Consider the following 23,325-nt stretch of genomic DNA (forward strand, 5'->3'; position numbering starts at 1 on the left):
CAGAAAAGGGTATAAGTTGTAGTACAAAAATTGTTGCAGTGCCTTGCCATTTTTTATGTAGAGAGTGACCTGCTGTTCCAGAGTCATCCTAGAAATCCTCTCTCTGAAGGCCATCTTCAGCCCAAGTGGCATATAGGGCAAGAATGGATCTAGAATGAAGCAGTAATTGTACAAGAGGGAGGTTAAACCTCCAGCTTCAGAGAATTGTTCAGTGTTTTCAGTCACTTCAAAAAACAAGCTCACGTGGCAAGTGGAAGACAGAATTTCTACCTAAAATTTCCAGATTAATTAAATCAGGCAACTAAACATTTTTGTCTTCTAACTTCTTGTCTCCTAGCAGATCACTACAAGTGACAAATGTTCTGAAGAGCAAGCTATGTTTTAAATTTCACCTAGGCAGTTAATTTGCATAGAAATAACTGAATAGTCCTTTAATTATCCCATAGCTCTGTTTTAGACAGACAAGAGCTATAGCTCATACTCTCTCAGTTATGTTGGTGTAGCAAGAATAACAAGTAGCTAGGAAAAAAGCATTTTTGTTATTGAAGTCAGGACACGCATGTCTGATTTCACACAGGGAACAGATGTCATAAGTAAGAAGATACCATTTATCCACAGTTGCTGTTTGGGGTTGAACCAAAAGAAAGTTGAGTAGATCACACGCCTGCAGTCAAGAGAAGCTTCTCTTAATATGCTGTTCATTTTACAACCAAGACAAGGCTTTTACATCCTTTAAACACCTACTTTTCTCCCATCAGTCATTTTTTTGATTAAAGAGGAGGAAAACCAAAACGAACATCTTATGTAGAAGATATAAAGATATTTTGAAGAGCTTCCTTTACAAACGCTCCTCTTGGGACTCCATCTCTCTCACAGAGTGGATCTCTAGTCTGAACTATCCTTCTCTGTGAACAGGTAAGTTTGTGTGCTTTTATTGCCTTTTCATCTAAGACAGGTTTGTAGCTTGTATTTAATTAGCATATCTTATGCTGGCACTCTTGAAAATGAAAAAAAAAGGTTTGTTGAAAGCAAACTATTAAAGAAATTCAGAATGCTGAGGAATAAGCAAGAGAGGAAGGAGATCAAACAGAAAATTGCTGGTTATCCTCACAAAGAAAAAATAAGTTGTTTGCTGTTCTTTGTTCCTTTTCTCTAATTAGACTTAGCAGCTTCTCTTCATGGTGACCATGATAGAGTTTTGCTTACAGCCTTACCTTTGTCAAACTCAGCAACAAGATTTTTTTGAAGACCCTGTTTTGTAAGAATAAGGCAGTCTCAATCTTACTGTATGTAACTTCTGATTTGATACATTTGTGGGCAATGTTTGTCTCATACCTGAAGAAAGAAATACAACTCTTTCAAAGTGATTTGGTCAAAGTTATACTCAGTGTTTGGGTTTGCAAACGTTGTTCAAGATTAAGCAACTTTTTCATTTCAATTCACAAGTGGGAATAAGAAGCTTTGAACTTTAAACTCGATTATTGTGACATTCCAGTTATGTAGTTGTTTTCACTTTTTCTGATACAATTTGATCAGGAGACAACATACAAAGAAGTAATAAATACTGGTCTGGTTCTGTAACCTTTTATTTGAGTGAATAATAGCACTGGGACTGGAGGGACTGCTACTTCTGCAGGTAGAACAGTGATGCGAACATTTTGTTTCTTAAAGATTTAATTCATTAGTAACATACAAGGAAGATGTATAAAAATTCAGTGTTGCTGGACTTTTCAAGAGGCACAGCAACTAAACAAACAATTGAATGATCTAGCAGCAGCAGGAGACCTGCTAATGCAAATACTTAGTGGTGTGACTCATAAAAAGCAAGCTGAAAGAAAAACATTAACCAGCTTGCCCTTTCTCCGTCCCTCCGTCCTTCCCTCCTTCCCTCCTGTCTGCTTCCCTCCTCCCATGCTCTATCTTAAAAGCACAAGCAGATCAACACCATGGATATTTCCCTACTTGCACGTGGTATATCCAAAAGAATTGGTAAGCAAGGCAAAAGTGTGATGTCATTCCATTTTAAATTGTAAACCAATCTATGTCAGTCTCCTTCTTGCTGAATCCCTAAAAAGGCCTAAAGAGCTTTTCTATCTGTTTTACTACATTTATTAGTCACCATCTTGGTGTATAGGGCTTATCCAGATGTGGAGAACAATCCTGGAGTAAAAAAGCCATCAAGTCTAAGACTTCAAATGTAGTGGTGCTGCAAAAACTCCTTAGAGGCTTTAGAACCTAGTTTTCAAAACCATAACTGTCAGACATAACTGTATAATCCCAACCTTCAGCAATCTTAATCCATCTGTGGGATTTTCCTATGAATTAATACTACCCTTTGGTTCTCTCTTTCTCTCTGTGTTTATTTCAGTGGATATTGTTAAAAGCTGGGTGTAGCACGATGTGTTTGGAGTTTTCTCTGCAGCTGTCTGTGGCTTTATTATTCTAAATTTTCTTTCCAGGAAGCTGCAGTCACATGACTTTAACCAACATACCTCTCACACTGTGAAGTGGTCACATTAGCAAAGGGTCACGTTTGAGTCAATGTGAGATTCAAATTGTTAGAATTGAAAAGTATTTTTTGATTGTGGTTGCCATATACAACTATCACTCAGGGAGGGGACCATTCTCTTTAGGGGGTCCCTGAAGCACAGGTTTTACTTCTTTAGTGAAGTTGCTGACTGTCAATGCTTACACTGCCCTGTGAACATCAGTGGAGATTGTGCATATTCCAACTCCAAGCACACCATAAAGACTGCAGAATTAAGGTGCTGCTGAGATTATTCCAGCATCTTCTTTTTTACACAGAATGTAAAAATCAGCATTCTCACTCATCACCAAGCTAAACTGATGGGTGCTTAGAAATGTACTCACATCTGCTCATTTTTCTTCAGACTATATCTTAATGGCACAATTATAAGTTACTCTTGTTTTTTTGCTGAAATTTAAAAAGTAAAATCTCTCCTTGCTATTTCTCATCTAATACATAAATAGCCTGATTTGTTTCTTAGAAACCTTAATTCTTGCTGAAATAAAGTGGTAGAGGAACAAGTTTCTAAAATACATGTTTCCAACCTCTGAGAGGAAGTCTGTCTTACTAATATACTTATCATTAATCTGCAATAATGATCCAGAAACTCAAACCAGCAGGAAGGATAAAAATATAGAGGCAAGCCTTAAATAACTTGTTGACAGAGGAGATTTATGAGTAATTTAACCTCAATCTCAGCTACAGTGACCACTTGCCACTCTGGTTTTGCATGGCATTTTATTCTGTCCTTTAAACCGGTTCATCACACATCTGTAGAGCAGACGCTGTGCCTTGAGCCTTCACAGGAAACTACACAGCTGAATGCAACACCGTAAGAGAAGGCAGGATTTGGGAGCTGGTGCAAGAAGTCTGTTCTCTAAGCCTGTTTGAGGGTACGCCATCAGCACCTTCAGCTTATGATATGGACTTTGTAGGCAGGGCTGGAAGATTCTACAGGTCCTGAAGTCATGGAGCTAATTAGGCATTACAGTGATGAAGTACCTCAGCCTGGATGAACCCATCCAGGATGAACTCCATATGGAGCACTGCAGGAATTTTGTGTCTGGAGTGACACTCAAGATAGACAGGTTCAGTCTGATAAAGGAGAGTATCTTGAGGCTGTGTGTCAAATTAGGCTTGGAGGGGAAGATTTAACATCTTCACCTGAGACTCTGCTGAGTATTGCTTTTCTGTGTTCACTGCAGAAGATGCATCTGCACAGTGAAAGGAAGGATGAACACAGATTCAGTCTATTTTAGAAAAAGCAAGATCAAATATAGGTTTGCAGACTGAGCTTCATTTTTCCGAAATAAAACTCATGATCCAGTGATTCCAAGCCCTTCACAATCAAAGGAAAAACAAGCAATATAAATGCTGATGGACATGTATGAGATTTAATTCATGGTATTAGTAAGAATTCAAATTATTTCTAACATTGTTAGTAATGCAATTATTTCATTACCAAATTTAAAAATAATTAGATGAATCTGTTTTAAAATATTTTCAACAGATCTCAATCTGGATGTAGATGAATGATCCTTGTTGAAGTGCAGGGATATCTGCTGAAATATTTAATTTTTGTTACAAGGGCACATTCCATGGCATTGCCATGTCATGTGTTACCTTGGCTGTAACATTATATTGCCTGAATCACTATGAAAGCACAGTTCAATGCATTGTGCAAGAGACCTGGTGACTGCTTCCCAGCAGTGATGAGAATGAGTTATGAGCCTCTCTGCTTCTTCCTAAAATAACAGGGGATGAATTTCATGTGGGCAAACACTTGACTCATTCTTCTTGGAACTGATAGCTTACCACACAGGACTTGGAGGCTGCTCAGTGAACCAGTCCACGGTTCACAGGAAGAAGAAGCCTCCAGAGGAGCTCAGACACTCAAAGAATAGCATTCTTGGCCAAAAATAACTCAGAGCACTGAAAACAAATTGAAAAAAAGTGTTGGTCTACTTGTAAATCTGTTGCAGCAACATGTACCTCCAGTCATATCTGAGAGATGAATGGTACATCCATCTCTGTCTCTTCGCTCTTCTGTTTCCAACCAAAGCTTCTTCCCAACCAAACCAACACTACATAGGATATACATAGGCTTGTGACCATGAGTCACAGGATCTATGTCAGCTGCTGCTGGTGAGGACCCTGGTGCAAGATGTGAAGGTAAGAACGGCTGCTTTGGGGCAATTGCAATGATACAGTGATATCTGCACAGGGGCTGAGAAAAGCAGGAGGGCTGAGGACAGGCTGGAACTGTAGCAATGGCAGTGTGAGAGAGGGACAGTCCCACGTAGGATGCTGTACAAGGAGGATGGGTAGGCAGCATCCTTGGAGTGTCCTGAATGAACGTGCAAAGGATGCGATGCACCACGTTGTGTTGGGGGTTTCAGCAGTGTTTCATATGGATGTGTGTGAACATGGGGGTGGGGGTGAGACGGATCCAGAACAGCAGAATCAATACATCTCTCCTATCTGTTCACACCCGCTGGTGAACTGGAGGTCAGCTTTCCTCCTGTATCCTCCACAGATGCTGTCTGGCTTGCTCTCGGGTCTGTAGCAGACTGTGAGCAATGGCATGGCCAAGTTTCTGAGTCTGTGTGTTTTGTCTTGACTGACAGACTTCTGCAGACACTTTGGCACAAAGTAAAAAATGGCTCAGTGACAGCAGAAAGAATATGTCCTTCTTGGAGATGTGAATTCTTCCCTGGATGAAGGAGCTGCTGTGTAATGCCAGCCAGCATTCTTGCTGAATGTTAAGTTTCCAAATTAAAAAAATTATTTAACTGTACACAAGGCAATATGTGCTATGAAATGCTGCAGTGCCATTACTCTTTATGGATTGTTAGGCAGATAGGGAACCAAACCCAAACCTACCTACATACCTTCTTTCCTTCGTTTGTGTTCCCTTCCCTAATCCCTGTGCAACCACTTTTTCATGATAACGATAAAACATTCTTTCCTCTCTCAGAAGTTTAAATAGGGGGATAAAGAGAGTGACCAGCCTCATGAGAACAAGGGAAAGGGTCTGGAAATGTTTGGTGACGGAAGGAGAAGAATTGATCATTCCTCAAAGTGTGATCACTCCTCATTCCCTTGCTTCTGAAAATACGTAATTCCAGTACTGGTACCAGAGAAAGTATAATCTTTGCTAGCCCTGGGAAAATTTCAGGTATGCCTGCTCCAAGAAGTATACTTAACATCCTCGTTTGTATGCTGACAGATCTGCCTTCATTCCAGAAATGGCACGAGTCTCCAAGGAAAGAAGAACATTTCTCTTTCAGAGTACTTGTGGCCTGAGGCTGATCTCCGTAAACTGTCTACAACTGAGGTTTCTCTGCACTGGGAAATTATATTCAAGTTGGAACAGGAATGCAGGAAATTAATGTGGTAACAAACACTGTGCTAAACACAACCATCTATATTTGGAGTTGGACTCTCCTTTGTGCTAAATCCTGCTTACCTACACAGGAAGCTATAAAAGGATCTTGAAGTGGATAAATGGTTAGAATCAGAGGCTTTAAACAATACATGGAATACACCAATTTGAAAGACTTGCTTTAATACAACTTACTGGTGTAAAGAGAGCATAAAACAAGTAATTTAAAGGAGACATATCATTGTAAATTGGTCATAGCAGCTTCATGCTGAAGTTGAATTTGTGCTTGATAACAGAGATAAGTAAAATAAAAAACCCTGTGAGCATCTTTATAGACTCAATGAGGATCATGTTTTTATATTAGTATGCTAGAAGAAATATGATTAACATGGGTTTGTTCTCATGAAGACACTTGCATCGAAAAAAAGCTAGGAAGCATCCAACACTATTGGCCCATCCTTGCAGAGGGTTAGGAGGTGTCATTTAAAAATGGGAGGCCCAGATTGGCATGAAAATCCCATTTGTTACACGTCTTTTAGGACCAAACTGGCTCTGTTCTATCCAGCTGCTGGTTTTGTTAGGACCTGTGCATCACTAGGAATGCTTCCTGTTGCAATATGTTATTTTTGAACAAAGATAGGTTTCATTTGCCTTCTCTGAGAACTGGCATATGTAATGGGTTTGAACAAATAATAATAAGACTGGAAGCATTAGACAGTAACTACTTAATCCTGCAGTAATTTTATTAATTTTTTCTTTGTTACTAAGGTGGTAAAAGTAATTGAAATGTTAATCTAGAATATTTACTAGGGCATTATGTCTACTCTATATTCAATTCATATTGCAGTGCTGTGGGTTAGAGATGGATTCGCTACTAGAAAATTACGAAATCCTTGGATCTCTGCAGTTTTGACTTAAGGGATTGAGCTGTGTAAATTGTACTTGTTTTCTGCCCACAGGGTGTAAAGAGATGATCAAACAGTTGGCAAGCTTTATATGACTTTGGTATTGTTGTATCCTAACAATAATAGATCTGCAAAAGCAGGAATTTCTCCAGAAGTTAGCCTATAGGGTAACTATTTTTGCAGGCAGTATAGTGCAGGTGTAAAAAAGCTAGTGAGGGTGTGACCTTGGGGAGTTCTATACTTGGTACTTTCTGATTCAGATCATGGGTTCTTTTTGTTGAGCTTGGATAGAGTTACATGTAATATTTTTAAAATTAAGGGATATACATAGTACAAGGTGGAAGATGCTGGTGTTATTTTAAGTCTGTTTTCATGCAGCATAGAAAGTGACACAGTGTTTTGGATATTGTCCTGAGAAGAAAAGCCAAGAAATTCTGTTTTTAAATCCTGATACTGACATTTACTCAGAGCCAGAAAGAATGAGGCAGCTCCTGAGGCACAGTTACCCCACTTCTGCTAGAGAATTGTTATTTTACCCCTAGTAACTGTATTTTCAAAATGTAGAAACAATTCTTATATTATGAAGGTTAACCAGATAGTGTATGACAAAGTGCTTTGAAGATTGAGTATTGAAGAAATTACATACTTTTAAATAGGGCTCAGTATTTAATAACCTATCAGATAGCTGGCTCCTGCTCCCTCTCTCTTGCAACAATTTTGCAATATGTTTTAATGACAGTAGGATGACCTCCAGAGTCTCTGCAATTTTCATCCACATTTTATTTGAAGACTGCAATGCCTGGTCTAAATGACTCTTTGTGTTGTCTCTAATCCCAGTTCCATGTAGCACTTTTAGTCATGTGATGATTCAGGACACAGAACAGCTACTTAAGCCATAAGATCCTTCAGCATTTTAGATATTTTATCATGTATCTGAATTGCAGCATTATGTCAGATGCACATTTTCTGTACTTTCATCGCTCGTTATCCACTATTCAAAAAGAAAGCCAGTGGTTCCATCAGCTGAATGTTTCAGTATATAGATGTGATCAAAGTGAAATCATGACAAATAAACAGCATAGGAAAAGCATAATTGTACAATTGCAGGCAGAAGAATCAAACATGTGCCCACTTACTGTATTTGGACTGGAGACAACTATTGTTTTGTAAGAATAATTTCCCAGCTAAGGGAAAATAAACTTAAAATTTCTGGCATATCTCTTAATCTGAAAATTCAGGGGAATTTAGAGCTGCACGTGAAATTTGTGGTTTAGACCCAGCTCTGGGGAAAGTAGAAGTGTCAATGAAGTTACTCGTGGTAAAATTATAACAGATAAATCTGCGAGATAAATGGTGTGATAAATCTGTGAGGGTCTGCCAAGAAAGTTGATTTTTGTTTATGCTGTTCTTGTATTCTGCTCCGTGTGCATACTTGTGTCAATTCTCAAAGACAGGTACTCAGGTGCTGAGCTGACTGTCTCATTAGTCTGGGTGGATACGGAAATTTTTGGGAGTTGCACCGGTTCCCCTCTGCATATGGGAATATGCAATGCTGTGTGGCACTCTTCCACATCCTTGACCTGATAGCTTCACTTCAGGAGTGGTGGACAGCAGTGGCGACCTCAGGTGCCTGTATCCTGAGCTGGGGCTGAGCCTCTGGCCTTGTGCCATTGGCATTTTGGGTGAGTTGTAGCTCTTTCTTGCTGTTGTCTGCTCCCCAGCTCATTCCAAAGAGCACGGTTGGATTCTGGCTTTACACTCTTGCACAAGAGCTTCTCTCACACCTCAGGTGTTGGGAGAATGAAGGGAGAACATGGTCCAGGTTTCTTCATGTGCCAGAGCCCCAGACAACAGGTAGGCAGGACATTATGTGACCATACTCTTGCTGATGGACACAGGGCTGTGCAGGATATGTCTCTTGCCAATGCAGACATCCAGATACATTTTAGAGGGAATTCTTCACCATTGCTCCAGAAACTTATAAGGCTACAGTAGTACTTGAAGTTCAGGGTTGCTCAAACCTCTGTAACAGAATTTGGTCTGTACTAAGTAAATTGTATTGAATTTAGAATCTGTTGTTGACTTCCAGTTAAATCAACAAACATGTATGAGAAACAATTAAATATGTTGATTGCTAATTGCACAGAAGATGTATGTGTTCTATTACATCTCATTCTGTTATTTTTGCCCTTTGGTTAATAAATATAATAAACATGCCCAACCTAAATACATTACTGCAGGATGCTAATATTCTGAGGATATTGAATATAATAGTTGTCCTGGAGAAATTGTCCAACAGAACAAATAAAAAAATACACAAATAATTTTATATGATTTGATGTGATTATTCTGTCTTAAATTTCTAAGGACAACAATTATCACTCTAATTGCTTTCTCAGAAGTCCTAAATAGCAAGCTAAAGGAACAAAGGATAACCACCAGTCACAGACCAGTAACAGACTTAGATCATCTATAGTGAATTTCACTCTAGTGTATTTTAAACAGTTGATTGTGCAGCATATGCATAGCTAAGGGACTCTTTCCTAAGAGGAGTAAAAATAGTAATAAGTAATATATTTGTGCTTTATAGAGGTATATACTCATGAACATAATTTATCTGACCTTGGTCAAACTTTGGTTATTTGTTAGAAGACTTCTCATATTTTATGAAAATGTTTTTTAGGAGAAGTAAATTATTTAATTCAAAGCAAGACAGCTGCATTTTTCAGCAAAACAAACAAAATTCCCAAATTCAGAGGTTTCAAGAACACAAGAATGTTGAACTAATCATTCAGTATTATTTTGTGTTCTTTTATAAAGGTTTCAACATTGCAATTTAAATCAGCAGGCTACCTGTTCAACATGATTTTCAGAGAGATTCCGACTGAGCCCTGATCTGTAAAAGTATGTACTTTAAAAAGGTTCTCATTTTTGTAGTGCAAGTGCTCAAGGATTGAATGAAAGAGTGAAATCAAGGTGCATGTGAAGGCCTATTTTTAGTTTTGCATTTTCCATAGACAAGTTGGTTACAAATAGGATGTGAACTCTGGAGTAATAATTGAAATGCAGACCACAACCATGTATTTCTTGAAATAGCACATGGTTAAAAAGGTACTGATACTTTTACGTCTGGATGAACTCTGCTCTGTGGATTTCTTCAGCAAATAAAAAACCCCAGGAAATTGATGCTTTGAGCCTTCAGAGTCTTCAAATATTCTTGCAAGACCAGTGCAAGAAATCAGCTTACTCTTTCTGTCATTTTTCTGTTATCAATCATGTAATTCATATCAAAAGAGTTGAATCAGAGCCTCTTATACATATACATTGAGCAGATAGCTCTGAAACCAGCTGACTTGAAATACAAAGTGTTTCTTTGCAGACAAGGGCTCTAGTCTTGTCTGTGTTGAAGATATTCCCATATAAATAGTATTTCTTGAGTTTTCCAGTGGTTTTCCTTAAACTTGACAGGCTGGGTTGGTTTTGGGGTTTTAGGCTGTCATTGTGTTCCATTTCAAAAATATGACTGAAAGAGGCCTGTGCTTTAATCTCCATGTGACTGCTGGATTTTTATATTCCAAACACCCACCATCCCAACTGCAATATATCTAAAATATGATCTATAACTTCCTGCAAATTTACATAGAAGTTCACAAATATTAGTCATTTTGAGGAACGACACTCACTTTAATACCAACAACCATTATGTGCCAAATAACTTTGTGTCTCCTTATCTGTGCACTTGTATTGGTAAGAATAATTTGTATCACGCATTTGTATCACTGCAGAGCAGTGTAGATGAGTCCTTGCATGGCCTCATATCACTTTAAATTTACTGCTTGAAGGCTGTGCATCAAAACATTTTGTGCATCATTAGCTTGTTCCTTGCCAGATGACGTGGTACCCACACAAATATTACCATCTGGTAACTTCTGCTTAAAGCAGCTGTTGTCAGAATATTCCAGAATTTTAATCAGCCTCTAGATTTCTACATGCCCAAGTCAAGATACCTTTTATCTCATTGCAGACAGAAGAGCTTCTTGGATGACAGGGCTGCACTACAGTGTGCTGGTCTCCCCCTCAAGCTGTGTCCATAAACAAAAGGGCCATGTTCCAGATATAAGTCCTTAGATGACAATTGACTTGCTCTAGGATAACTTCCTGTGGGAACATCTTCCAGGTCATACCGACAGAACTAAGGAGTACAGAATGCAAGAGAAGAAGAATTGTCCACTAAATTGTGATGGTCTAACAGTTGCTTTGGCTCTTGGGTTTTAAGGAAGGATGCAACTGAAAACATGCTGTTTATTTTGGTGTGATGCTTCTTAATGACTGTGCATTGATAAAAACAGCTACTTTTAGGTTTTGGGATATTTGGGTCAGATAAAAATAAAACACTGAAACCACCTGTGCTCAAGAGGAAAGGAATCTTCTCTACAGGTTTGAAAATAGGAAAATCCAAAAGAATAAATATTCTATGTGGGGTTTTTTTCACAGGGATTTACCTATAATTTCAGAAGGACACAGTAGTGGGAAGATACTAATCAAAAGACTGGCAAGAATAGGTCTTCCATTGCTGACATATAACAGCTGTGAAAAGTTATCCTCCATTTCCTTGAATCACCATAAAGTTTACATTTTAAGACACAGGAATTACTTGCAGACATTTCTGTGTAACATAGTAACAAGGAATAGCATTGATTTAGCTACAGACACTGTATGTAATAATTTCTTTACCAACACCAATGTGTATTTGTCCAGTGAATTTAGTACCTTGTTTTCCAGCCAGTGGACTTTTGTCATTGATACAGCATGTAGTTAGTATGACCCATAGTTTTAACTATACAAAACAACTGTATTTTGCTGAAAATTATGATTCCTTCTAGGAATTTTTGGAGGAGAGAAAACTGAGACACTTATTGCTATAACAGTAGCACTCTACAGAAGAATTCCATTGGCATGGGGTTTCTATTAAACAGCAGAATGTAGGTAAAAAGTCAGTGGGTACTTTCTTTAAAAGTTTAACACAAATGAGTTCAAATATAAATTCTCCATCATCTGATTTTACTAATTACCAAGACAAACAAATAAACAGAAAACCCCCTGCTCCCCTCCATAATTCTGTCATATTTTATTTCCCAGAACCTTAAAAATTTGTATGCTGTTGTTTTTCACATCCCCTTCTTATACTGGCCAAAATTTGTTTTCATATTTGCCATGCAACCCTTCAAAAACACCAACTGCAAAGACTGGGCTGCTGTCCTAGAAAGTGCAGATATTAATGTTGTTCCCAGGGAATGCTCTTTGGGAGTGTTTTCCAGTGCAGACACTGGTGTACAGATACTACAAAGAGGGAAGTGTTTTACTGTGGTTCTTGTGTTCTGCAGATTCTCAAAGCTCTCCTTTCCGGCTGAATTCTTATGGTTAAGTTTTTTCCACATTTGTGGCAGCTGAAGCTGTGTGGAATTGATATCTGTCTGTCCCACGGAGTCTGGGAAAAGGTGGAGTGCTTGCCTCAGCAAGGCCACAGAGGTGCAGAAAGGTCATTGTTGGTGTCTTCTGCCACTGGAATTGCAGTGAATATTTGTAGTGAATTCCCTGATCAATTCTGGCAGAGTGGCTGCATACCCTTTCACCTGGCACTGCCACTTCTCCCCAGGTGATTAAGGGATTGGATCTCCTAGTTTTTCACAGTTATTGTAGCTGGTTTGGTTCATGTCAGAACACAAGTCAAGAGCGAGCCACATTTGTCCTGTGTTAAATGGCTACCCAGAAATAGCACAGGAGATTAATTTGGATGAATATGCTGAAACAGAGTATATATGAGGACATATACTTTCTGCATTCCACTCACTCATGTTTAATGCATATTCTTTATTTTGTATGCATATCAGTCCAGGCAAGAGAGTGGGTTTCTGCAAAGCACTTTGTTTTTCCTTTTCTCTGGCTTCTCTGAAGGCAGAGACACATTCGAGGCACCCACACTCTTTTATGCATATCTACTGCTGTTCATCAATCAGAGAGCCACAGTCAGATCATCAAAGCACTTTGCAACCTTTGTCACGTACAGTTGCTGGTGTATTTTATCCCCTTCCAGCATATAATTATTCAGTCCCTACTTTATCATTGATTTAATAAGATATTTTTCTCAACCATTCAAGCGCTCCTGCTAAAGTACAATTATAGCAATTATATTAAGGAAAGTTGTGAGCTGAAAAAATGTACAAAGCCTTATTTTGAAATGAGGTAATATTAGCAACAAAAATGACATGCAGCTTGGAATTTGACCAAGATAGAACAGATTAAAGAAGACTAGTTTTTGTACCACGATATTTTTTGAAAATCATAGAAGTGTTGAAAGAACTGGGAGTATCACAACAATGCTGATTTGGAAAAGACAAAGGAATTAGATTGTTTTGTTCTCATACTTGAGTAGATCAAGAGTGATTCCATTCAAGCAAATATAATTCTGCCAATAGAAAACCAAATGAAATAGGAGGAGAACTGACTTAGAGAATCTTTTGAAAGTGTTATGCACAAGTCAAGTCTGACATTTTCTAGTTTCTCTGTTGAAAAAAAGCAAAATAAAGATGACTTCTCTTTGTTTGCTTTTGTGCCCTAAAGAACACAAGAAAGTGTGTGGATGCCAAATGTCATTTCAGTATAGATTACATATATGCATGCACTGTACTGGTACAGAAATCATGGCACTTTGTAGGGCATTCTGCTGCATCTTACTCCTCCAGTTTGACATATTAAACTTCAGAATATATAGTCATCAAGAAAAAGGGAGCCTGAAAAGCCATGGCATTTCATCAGCACTTGGCTTCCCTTAAGAAAACTGTCCATATGCAGAACACAAACAACAAGCTGTGTCTCCCAAGAACCATCTTGCATGATTGAATCTATGCTTGGTACACCAGCAGAGGTCTGCCATGTGCGTTAGGAAGAGACCATGAGAGTAGTCTGATTTTATCAAGCCTACTTGTGCAACACTTATATTTCTATAAATTTTAGAGGACATAAGGCACATGACTTTCTAAATCATTTTAGACTCTTGACTGCTCAGGTCAGGTATCCTGCTTCTTACAGAGGCCATGACTTCCCACTCACAAGTAGCAACTACTCAGATGTTGCCAACTTAAAGACAGAAAGTAACTTCTGTCTGCTCCTGTCACAGCTTCAAGAATTTAAACAAACTATCCATATTCTTTTATCAATAGGTAACATTGTTTTAAAGTCATCTCCACATACTGCCTGAACTTACATACTTCTGTTATTACAACAAAATAATGTTATAGAATAGTCTCTTTTTGTAAAGCAAAGAGGCATCTATTGTCTTTGAGCTGCAAGTTAGAAAAATCTAAGTCCTCTTCTCCCCCTCTCTTATATAAGCATGATAATAAGATCTTAACTGAGTGTATCTCAAAAATGAGAGAAGGAGAATCTGCAGCTTGTTCTGCAACACTACTGATGGAACTATTTCTGGTACTAAATTTTGTTCAGTTGTAAATCTGTGTTGGCTTGAGCCCTCAGCTACCAGCTATAGATTTAATCAATGTTTGGAGCTGGATGAATAATTCAGTATGATCTATTCTCTTTCACCTTGTGAAATCCATCTTCAGGTTTCATCTCTCTCATGTATTTTTCCAGATACTACCTGAATCATTTCAAAGCTATTCATGTCTCGCTTTAGGATAATGGTTCAGATAACATGAGCAGTCTCTCAAGTACTTCAAGGAGTTCTGCTTAAACAGTAACAAATAAAAAATACTGTGCAACAGCAAGCCTGCAAAATTCAGTCCTGATGTTTTAGCCCCTGAGTTAAATGGGTACATAGGTGATATTCTAACAGGAGTGAAGTGAATGGCACAGTTCCCATGGACTTGTAAAAGAGACTGATTTCAGATTAGGTCCCAGTTCCTGCATGTGAGAATGTGAAATTTAGACTTGTGAATGCAGTTTTGAAGTGTGTTTTGCATGTTCATCTCTGTGAAATATCCCTTGTTGGTTTAAAAAAAGAGAATACAAAGATAACTGCAATTGCTGAATTGTAAATATTTGTATGAATGCTTATTAGAACTCTATTATACCAGTTTTATGCAGAAAAGTTCAGGTTGGCATGACCAAAATATAGCGTTCTTACATTAAAGAGGTCAGATTAAGTTTTCTGCTTTGAATGACCTGGTGTAAAATAATAATAGATGATTCATTTCCCCTTCCAAAAGCATGGCTTGACTGCTTAGACACAATATAAGCTTGGCAGAAAACGCTGAGATTTAGGGGTGGGGATGGTCATTTGCAAGTTTAGAATGTCTTCGCTGGAGAAGCTGTTCTACAGCAGTCCTATGCCTGGACTAAATGATCATCCTGCCTCTAGTTTTCTTTGTATGTTGGGCCTTTTTTTTCTGGTTCTGCTAGACCTCCACTGCATTTTGTGTTCGAGTTAATGTACCTCATGTCTTTCATTTCCCATTAGACAGGATAAGCCAAGGTACTATATTCAATACTACTTATTTCTAACAGCTAAATAACATTTCTTCCTATATTTTTCCTGTTTCTATATACCTTCCACCCAGAACCCAATCTTCTCAGTGAACAGATTTAGCTACTGACATCAAGAAAACAAAATTATACATTTTTAAAACAATCAAGGTGTGACAGTTAATGGTGTTATGTTGAAATAGGCATAATGTGGTGATATCATGGGCGGCAGATTGATGTTCTTAATTATTTATTTTCATGCTTTTAGGTGCTTGGATTTTTAATGTAATGTAATTGGTATCATTTCATCACATTGTTACATTTAGTGCCTTCAGCTGGATTTAGGGATATGTGTGATGATTTTTTTTTTCTTCTGGTAACTGGCAACATTTGGATGAAATGCAGAAACAACACGTAAAATGACAGGTTGATGAGAAAAAAGGTCAGAGAGATATAATTTCCACATCACGGGGAAGATAAAGGCTAAACAAGGTTGTCAAACAGTTTTTCTCTTGCTACTTGTGTTGTGACAGAGCTGCTGCAGAGATTTCCAGCAATGTGGGAAGGAACATTTATTTCTGTTGCAAAAGTTAATGGTTGAGGCTAAGGCTGGAATTGGGTTAACTGCTCCTGTTATGATTATTAGTGGTGGCAAGAAAATTGAGTTGGGTTTGGTTACTTACATTGCCCTGTTGACATATTCCTTAGCTTTCCCTGGGTCAGTTGAAACCACCTTAGCTTATAAAGGTTTTGAGATAGACAAAAGGTGTGAAAACTTCTTCAGTTTTCCTGTCCCTGTCTTCAGCTTGCTTGTCCAAGTTGCTGTAGTCCATGTAGTAGAGATGGAGTCCTCTCCTGTATTTCTTTTATCTTTTTCTTTTTTCCTTGCCTATATCTCTTTTTTCCCATCTAGTCTGGTTGTTGCTGGCCTTGAAATGTAAATTTATTGGTCACAGGAGTAGGACGACACCTCTGTATCCCCATAAGACTTCTTCCTGACTGTGGAACTAACGCCACAGGAGGCAGCAGGAACAGGGTCCATTTCTGGTATGACTCTTCCCTCACCTGGTGAATTGGTGAAAAGTAAATTCCCTTCCTCAAGTGCACCAGTTAGCAGCATCTCCCTGTACTGCTGTAGGATGAAAGGCATGCTTTCAACAATCTATTTATAGAACCCAAATATCCCTAAGTCCATGGAAGAGCAATACAGTTCACAGCAACATTGAAGTCCCTTGTCCTTTGGAATAGTTTGGCTACAGATTTAATCAGATTCACAACGATCCTCTATCCTTTGTATAGAAATGACTGGAAATATTTCTGTTTATTTCTTTTGCTTTTTGGGCAAAACACTATATCATGTTTCAGATCATGACCTGAAAATATCTAATGCCCTCTGTTTAAGTGCAGTGGAGAACATTTTGATTTTCGTGGATGCTAGCTTGGATGTAGCAGCTCAGTTCTTATTCATCTTTCAGACCGTTAAATCTGACATATGTACTCCATGGGAAATAGAAATAATTTTGTTCCTCATGATTATGAAACCATTAGAAAGGATGAGGTACATCTGTAATGGATGTCCATTAATATAATTATTGTATTTAATAATAGGCAACCTGCCGGCTTGGATTTTCTTAATGCTTATACCGAGAGAGTCACTAATATTGACCTTTTCAAAGGACTATGGAGCTTTTGCCTTCCTTCAGATGAAGGCAACTGGAGATGTTCACAGCACCCCCACCATCTGGAATAGACTGCCCAGCAGCACTGAAAGACAGATGTAGCTATTAGACAGGCTCTTGGTTCAATCCATTTATGTGTTGATGTTTCTCGGGTAAGATTTTTCACCTCTCTACTATAGCAATGTAGATTTGAGATTTACAGCAGAAATTCTGAGTGGGTGGTAGGGAAGTGAACAACTTAGGAAGCCAGTCTTGCTCCAGAGATGCTACTTGGATGGAAGTCAGACTCATCAGAAAGGCTCATTACAATTTCCTAATGTCTCATTGCCATCATCCAAAAAAATAGCTTAATTGAATGCAAACGACGTGTGAAATGTTTGAGTGTCTGGCATCACCTATTTTGTGTGTAAATATTTAAATATTATCTTATAGGTTATTGTTTTTCTAACATGCAACACTTTTTCTAAGACACAGCAGCGATCCATCTGCCTCAAATATATAAAAGCACCCATCTTTTCTATAACTGAAATGTTCTCTTGTATAATTGAAACAAAGTTTTAGTCAGTTTCTGAAAAGTGACAGTAAATAACTCCATTTTCCTGCTAGGGATATGGATTTATGCTGTCTCTTTCTAGCGATACAGTCTCACAGTCTTCAAATCAATCCTAGCTCTACAGACCTGTTGGGCATAGCAAGTTACTGCAGATCTAGCTGCAGACAGCATCCATCTGATTCTGTTCATCCAGGAGGAACAGAATCCAGCTTTCAAAATCCATCCTTGGCTGGGCTGAAATTGGCAGTTCATGAGCATGTATGAAGAGATCATCTGCTTAAGGAAAGGCTGTTTCTCTCTTCTTTGGAGGAGGATGATCTTATAAGAAAAAATGAATGCAGTAAATAGCTGAAAGCTGTGCCAGATAAAACAGAATGGAATTGGCTTCTTGGTTACCCAAATTTCTCCCTTTTCATACTCCATTCTCCCCTCCAAATTGGCAGCCTTTTTGTGAGCACTCATTCCTTCCCCTAACTGTTGGCTAAGAGGCCATTTCTAAGGCTGATGCAATATCATTCAAGATGAGAATGCTTTTCTTAGAAACACAAGTTGTCATACTCCTAAAATTTCCCCTAAAAGCCAAATACATTCTCATGCCACACTGTTCCATGTAAAATGGCCATAACAGTTCATTTTTCCTTCCCAGACATTCATGGCCACAGCATAAATATTAATTTAAAACCAACCTGGTGACTGCCAATAACTTACCTCATGGTTACATAGATTCTTCCATGGAGACATGGGGTGTCTTTTTCTTGGGGGGAACTCCAGCTTAGCAAGGTGAGTAGGACTATGTTAATTGCACAGTCTTCCTTATTTCGTTAGGCTTCAACCTTTGTGAGTCATCTGTTGTTTCCTTTTTCCCTTCTGAAGTAAGGAATCTGTACTTTCCTTTGTTTTTCACTAAATTTTGAAGTATTAATAGAATCTCTTCTTGGTTGCTTTTTTTTTTTTTCTATCAATCATTTCTTTTAAAACTCATTTTGCTTCTTAGTCGTTCTGTTATTGCATTCTAGTGCTATTTCCTCATATTCATTCTTGCACTATTTTTCCATATCCATCCTTAGTCCTGTGGCTCTCTTTCACTTTTAATATCATTAATAGCTTAAATACAAGTAAATATTTAAATTAGTAAAAATTTTATTAAGAATTGATACAAACAATTTATTTTGCACCTTTCATAACAAGTACATAATTCTGGATATACTTCTACATAAAAATAATCACATAAATGCTTATACTCATTTGGATCTTTTAAATTCTTGTCACACTGAGGGAAAATAATTTTCTTTTCAGTTTTTGGTTCATCACCTTTTATTTTCTCTGCAGCTGTGGTTTTGTGTCAGTGTAATATGTAATATGAAAACACAAAAAATGTTCCTATTGTTTAATAATACTTCTTGTGCCAACAGGTGCACATAGATGTTTATGCCTTTAAAAATATAATTTTGCATCTAAAATTCACACTTTAATTCCTCTGGATCTCTCTCCTATTTCTTAGATGAAAACAAAATCATCATCACAAGTACTTTAATTATACCTGAAATCAATGGTGCCGATACTACGGTTTTACCCGTGGTGCTGTTGAAGGTGCATAGGTTCAAACCTTTACCCTCCAATAGTACCAGTAGATCAGAATTTTGTAGGTATTGTATGACTTTTCTGTAATTGATGTGCAATTCAGGGGCTGAAGTACTATGCAGGAGCAGTTTTATCCCTAATTCTTCCAGTTCTGGCACAGTTAAGGTATCTTATTTTGCCCAAGGATTTGTATTTCTACAGTAGAATACAGTCAATATTGCCTTAGTAAAATAATACAAGATTGAATGGAGAAGCATTGTGGCACCTGTGTATAGAAGATTGGTTATTTAGGATGCATATGTCTTTGAGAGGGGACAAATTTTTATTTAGAGAAATAGTTTAAATTTCTAACTCTTAAGAGTTGCATGTGGGAATTTTACAAAGTGCTCTTTGTCACTGATTACTAAAGGAATTAAATTAATCTGATAGGATTTGATAAGAAAAATATTTGCTTTGAATATCTTACTCATAATAATGTCAGTCTTTCAGTGGTGCAGTTTATCCCCATAAATGGCATATCTGGTATGAATATATAAAACAATACACTTATAGGAAAGTTGTATCTTCACAGGGCAGTATAATTGATGCCTTTACTTAAATAAGGAAAACATTTGTCATTTCAACAAAGTCACAGATTCAGTCAAAGAGTGCACTCCTGGTTTATTTCCCCAAGCTCATTTAGGGCTTGCTTGCTGAAATGCTAAACTTGCCCATTTCAAGGGTCAGCAGGTTTACAGCCTACCTGTAGGACAATTTTCAGCTATTGTGGCTGATGTGAGTAGTAATAGCTAGAAGCTAAGATGTGGCAAACAAGAGCTCATTAAAAGCTGATTCACTGTCAGACAGCATGTGAGCACTCTCTTTCAGCTCAGAGAGTTCGGTTAAAATCAACACCTGCAATTCCTGAAACTCAGCTGGTTTTGGTCAGGAGGAAAATGACATAACTTCAGATGCAAGACAGAGGGGAAGATGTTGGTGTTTAGGAAGATGTTGAGGTCTGATTATTTGTTTTTTAACCCCCTGACAAGGACTAAGAGTGCTCACGGGATAAAGCTTTGAAGGAACAACATTCCCATGTGTTCAGGTGTCTCTGCGCACTGGTTTTGAACTTGGGCTATGTTTGGAATTGGCCCATTTTCTCAGATACTGGGAATTGAGGCCAGTTACCCCAGATGATGAAGTAAGTGGTATCTTTAGCCTAGTATTTTTAGTAACTGGCTGGTGTTAATTGTCTTGTGGGACATTCAAGTGTTTCCTCTATGTATTTTTGGTAGCTTTCCATGCCTTAGGTGTGAGGCAAGCATCTGAACTTTGCTGAACTTTGTCAGCAGTAAAGTCTTTTATTACCTTCTTCAGAGAAGGGCAATTTGAGTAATCAGTTTTATTTATTCCAATACAGTATGTCAACAGGTTTATACCTTATGCTAGAAGGCAGAAACTTTGAATGCTTTCTGTCTTCTATTAGCTGATGTAGCACAGTAAAAATTTTTCTGGTACAATAGGGAAAATGATTCTGGGGTCAATTCCAAGATTTGGTGTACTTTGCTTCTCTGCTCCAAAGCCCAGATTGCTGTGTGTATGCATTGTGTGTGGCTGTGGGACACCAGTCAAAACTGACTGTATTTTCATGTGCTAAAATTACACCAGAAGAAACTTGGAATTGATTCATGGAGTTTTTGATGGAAGAAGAGAGACAGGTAAAGCACTTTTGAGGGGTTAAGAATATTCTTGAACTCTATTGAAATGCATAATTTGGACTTTTGGGGGAATATATTCACAACTGCAAATTGCAGTCAGCACAGGAAATAAAATATAGATAAACGGACAAGAGGACAGGATAAAGGAAAAAAAAGCCCAGATCTTTTCTTAAAGCAGATAAATGTATGGAACTAATTATTGGGGCTTTTCTAAACCTAAAATTTCTCTATCTGACATGAAAATCTTCTGGGCTATCTAAGTGTGTTCTACAGCAGAGACTAAAGAGATTCCTGAAAAAATGTTTTTGGTGATGGGGTTGGAGAGAAAAGAATAGGGAAAAGAAAGGAAGGAAATAGACGGTAAGGACAAGATTGAAATTAATATAAGATATACTAGCTGTAATGCTTTTTTCAGTTTCTAGGAAATGCAAATTACTCAAATTGAAGATCATGAAGAGATTTGATATCAGAGTTAAGGCTGCATAATCTTAGGCTACAAATGAGATTTGGATTATTTTATCAAAGAAAAGATAATTTGATCTGCCTTAATTCTCAGTGGAAAACCCAGCAGAGATCTCATTCCCTTAGGAATTCCAAGAAAACTTGTCAATTACTCTCTTATTCATAGAGTCTAACTCCTGCTCTGGATTTACACATGAAGATTTTCATTAACTGTCTCATATGAAGTGAACTCAATTCATACTTTTCTAATTATTGTCAGTACCCAAGTGCAGGCACACGAGATTTATAGGGAGTTGTGGCAATTGCTCACAGAAATGAGTTACACAATTTAACAGAAATGAGAAGTGAGACCAGGCAATTTGTGTGCTTCTGTAACAACCAAATGATCAAAAATGGCCCCAGTGAAGAGAATCAATCATCTGAAAGCATTTTCATAAACATGCACACCAGAAAAATGGTCTTGCCTGTAGAAAAAAAAGCCAAGCAATCAAAACAGAATTAGAGCAGAAACACAGGCTGTGTGGAAAATCTCTCATGATCATTTATACTTTCAGGCTTGCTTTGACCACCTTTGGTCATTCTTGTAGTTCTAAGAACTCCATATTTGTTTTTTACCTAAAATTCCTGGGGCTTGGTTTTCTGTGGTATTGATTTTGGTTGGTTCTTAAGGTGGTAGCATGTACAAGTCTGTTTTCACAGAGAGACAGAAGGATGGATGAAAATTTCTGTATCACTTCAAATTAAATGGGAGCAGAGCAGCAGTGTCTATCAGAACAGTTGAGTTACTTACAGAGTAGCTGGGATCCTGTACTATAATGCACAAAAATAGAAACATTCTCTAATTTAAAGAACTTCTTACACTAGTTACTAGTAACAAATAACACACTGGTAAGTCTTGCTGCAAGGCAGATTTTCCTTTAATTTGCATGTCCAACTCCACCATAGTTATCCGGCTCTTGGTAAGAATAAAGTTTCAAAGTCAAAAAAATACTATTGTGTTCCTATTTTGTTTGGCCTTTGTCAACTACAACTCATAGTTCCAACTTTTAACTGCAAGCAAAAGACTAACAATCAAAGAAGAAAAAACTCTGGTAGTCTACAATGTTTGCCTGACGTCAAGGCTTTAAGCAAAATATTAGAGCTCCTGGTGGAAAGCTGTGAAATTTAGGTGTGAGAAACTATTGAAGTATCTACCACAGGGACTCACATATGGCGCTTCTCCCTATCAAGAACTTCAGTGAAAATCTTCAGAAATGACATCATATGACTGTACATGAGCACTATGTTTTAATTCTATCACACATGGTTCTGTTTCTGGTTCTGTCCATATTAGCAACCTGTGAAATTCATGAGAAAAAGTTCATTTTTCATTGAATAGGAGTGGGAAATAGGAGTTCTCTGTAACACAGCCTTCAGAAACAGGTGCTGGTTTTTTCTGATTGTATTATTTTGGAGTTCATCTCTTGCCTGAAAAAGACTTTGGATATTAAATAGTGGCTTGAAAATGAAGCATTCATAATTGTTTGGCTACATTTTAAAATCCCAGAGGTCAAGCTAGACTTTCTTTTGCTGATGAAGATATTCCCTTTTTGTGGATGCATATATTTACGAGTGGATTATACAGAATATTTAAGAGAGAGAGAGAGATGGTTACATTCACTCTCTTAATCCCTCACCATATCTTCAAATATTTAAAATGATATGTCAGAAATTTAAGAATAAGATTATATGACTGCCATATCACCACATTACTTAAAATGCTATTCTTTCTCTGCTTTGTTAGGTGACTGTTGTGACAATTATATTTTCACAAATATTATGACTAGCAGACCAGATCTTCTGTGTAAGATTTCTCTGTGATATGATTTTCTAGAATATGGAATAATTGCAACAAATTGTTTTCTTTTAAGGAATTCAATGAAAATATAAGCCGTATGCCTCAAATTAATGACATCTGAACTTGGCAAGTCTGTGTACAACGGAAGGTAAGGACCTAAATGAATCAGGATCCTTTTTCAAAATGTGTATCTGACATAATCATGATATTGCAGCACA

General features: G+C 37.7%; 1 protein-coding gene across 4 annotated transcripts in view; it reads left to right on the forward strand.

Annotated features, from left to right (window-relative positions):
* Nucleotides 1-712: 712 nt before the first annotated feature.
* Nucleotides 713-23,325, forward strand: part of KCNK2 (potassium two pore domain channel subfamily K member 2) — a 128,740-nt gene continuing 106,127 nt past the window's right edge. The window contains exons 1-3 of one of the 4 annotated variants that reach the window (XM_048298414.1): nt 4,449-4,699; nt 5,505-5,705; nt 23,181-23,255. The gene's annotated coding sequence lies outside the window, so the exon portion shown is untranslated. Of the gene's footprint in view, nt 916-4,448; nt 4,700-5,504; nt 5,706-18,245; nt 18,311-23,180; nt 23,256-23,325 lie in introns of those variants that run through there. The other 3 variants (XM_048298413.1, XM_048298415.1, XM_048298416.1) reach the window with 3 other exon arrangements.

The sequence above is a fragment of the Corvus hawaiiensis genome, chromosome 3 (genome assembly GCF_020740725.1).
Source record: "Corvus hawaiiensis isolate bCorHaw1 chromosome 3, bCorHaw1.pri.cur, whole genome shotgun sequence".
In the NCBI taxonomy this organism is placed as follows: Eukaryota; Metazoa; Chordata; class Aves; order Passeriformes; family Corvidae; genus Corvus; species Corvus hawaiiensis.